General features: G+C 45.3%; 1 long non-coding RNA gene across 1 annotated transcript; it reads right to left on the reverse strand.

Moving 5' to 3' along the window:
* Positions 1-1,677: 1,677 nt before the first annotated feature.
* On the reverse strand, positions 1,678-1,894 carry LOC118556644. The gene is made up of 2 exons (XR_004927269.1): positions 1,842-1,894; positions 1,678-1,769 (listed from the first exon to the last, which is right to left on the reverse strand). It is a non-coding gene; the product is annotated as an uncharacterized LOC118556644 (long non-coding RNA).
* Between the last annotated feature and the right edge of the window lie 319 nt (positions 1,895-2,213).

Consider the following 2,213-nt stretch of genomic DNA (forward strand, 5'->3'; position numbering starts at 1 on the left):
CCAAGCACCAATGAGGAGTTTGGTAGCCAAGAAGAGCAGACTCTTCTACTAACACAGCTCACCACCATCAGGGTGTGAATGGGTGACTGACTGAACTGTAGTGTGAAGTTGGCCCACGGTGTGAAACGTAGTATTGTTTACAGTTTACCTCCTAAATACGTTTTATTTGGCCTATTCATTTACATTGGCTTACTACCAGGTCAGCGGAAAAAAGAACATGGCTGCTGTTGCCCATGGAAAAGTAAAAAGTTAAGCAGAACAATTGCATTTATATGCATTTTGATGACATTTTCATAATCTTCCTTCTGGGAAGGTAGACAATCTTTCCTTTATTAGTTTTACCAAAGATTTCCACAGAAAGACAGGAAGAAGAGACATTTCCTACCTACGTCACCAGTAAGGTTAACTGAGGTAATGCAACATTCTTCCTCAAGTTCATGTGAGGTAGTCCTTAAAACAAGATTAGGAGTGCCTTGGGGTCTGAAGGTAGATGTCCCTTGCTCACTTTCAGTTGCCAGAGACTCTGCTTGTACTACAGCTCACTTGTGATACTAAAACAACAAAACTAGAAGTGTCAGGGGGTGGGATGTAAAGCTAAAGCAAGTGGAGGTCATGACTTCAACACAAACTCCAAGTGCCTGAGGGCCTGGAGATACCGGACACTGGCAGCTGTGAAGTCAAAGTCAGCAATGGGGATTTTGGCATAGCTCAGCCTGATCAACCTGTCAAGCTGATCAATGGAGAGGAGGGTGCATGACTATGTTTTTATTCTATTCTGGACTCTCTCAGTCTCTGCATTGCTGATGAGCTTAATCAGACAGCAAGTCATCAGCTTGTACACGTCTATCGATCTTTTGGAAATAAACAATCTAATATCTCAAAGAACCGTGAAAAAAACTGTGACCTACGTTTGACATTTGCTAGGGATTCAGTGCCAATCGCACTCCCCTCCCCAGTGTATTCATTGACATTAGCTGTTGTTAACTGCATGTCCTGATGTTCACAATCTTTACAAATAATGCCCGAGCCCATGGGCTCGTCCCCGCAGCTTCTGCATTGTGGCTGTTGGGGGTTTTCTGGGGGCCGTCGCTCCTCTTCCCTTGGGTGGGGGAGGCAGATTTCTTGTGTTGGCCCCTCTTGAGCACCTTTGCTCTGAAGGTCCTTTTGGACGTCTGGGGTTCTGGTTCCCCTGGTGTCTGCCTCAGTGCTCTGGGGGGAGGGTCTTTGGCTACTCACAACCACTACTGAGCATTTTGCTCATGGATAAACCTCACATACACAAGCGCACTCTCACAAACACCTACAGGTGCTTGGATCCAGGTACTGACAAATTAATTTCTATACAGAAAACCCCTATTATTATTTTCAGCTGTCAATTACATACATTATACATTCCGTATTAAATAATAGTGTATATTCTTCAGTGATGGTATGAAGGTGTGGCTTGTTGGAACCTGTTATACTTTATCTGTTGGTTTTGCTTTTTATACCTCTCTTTGCAGGTAAAGAAGCAGACTGAGGATGTTGTATTGATCTCTCCTTTTCTGTCCTCTTTCTCTTTCACCTTTTCTCCTGCTTTTTCTCTTCTACCATCTTACTTCAGTGTCCATTCAACATGAAACTGTCATGGTTTTCAGATGACGAGCCCACATGCAGATACGAACGGGAGGCAAAACACAGTTTTAAGTTCTTTTATTAAAGGAAAAATAAGCAGGTTTATGGACGGACTACTGGTACACGGCTGGGTCAGAACGTCAAGGCTGGAGAGACTGTAAGAGAGAGAGCACGTGAGTTCTTCATAATGAAAGCCAGAAAAACCGACTAAGAGTTGCGCTGCTTACCATTAGGCAGGGCGGACCTAACCGGGAAGAAGTAGCGTCAGGAGAACTCTATGTGACTACTCTGATGGAGATAGGTGGCTAGTGGCTGAGGGCGGCAGATGTAGCTGGTGAGGAATCCGAGATGACCTCATCGGCAGCGGTTGACAGATGGATTGACCAGAGTGAGCACAGAACCAACAGAACCCGGGAAAGGGGATCTCAGCCCTCGCTGGGTAATTTCCAGGAAGTATGAGGGGAGCGCCAGAGCAAAATCTGAGCCGACAGGTCTGCTGGTCTGTTTCTTCGGACGAGGCGTCAAGACAGGTGAGTGCATCCAAGCACCAAAATCTGGAGCACAGAGAGGTACAAAAATTACTCAAAAAGATGAGCAAC

This window comes from Fundulus heteroclitus, chromosome 20 (assembly GCF_011125445.2).
Source record: "Fundulus heteroclitus isolate FHET01 chromosome 20, MU-UCD_Fhet_4.1, whole genome shotgun sequence".
In the NCBI taxonomy this organism is placed as follows: domain Eukaryota; kingdom Metazoa; phylum Chordata; class Actinopteri; order Cyprinodontiformes; family Fundulidae; genus Fundulus; species Fundulus heteroclitus.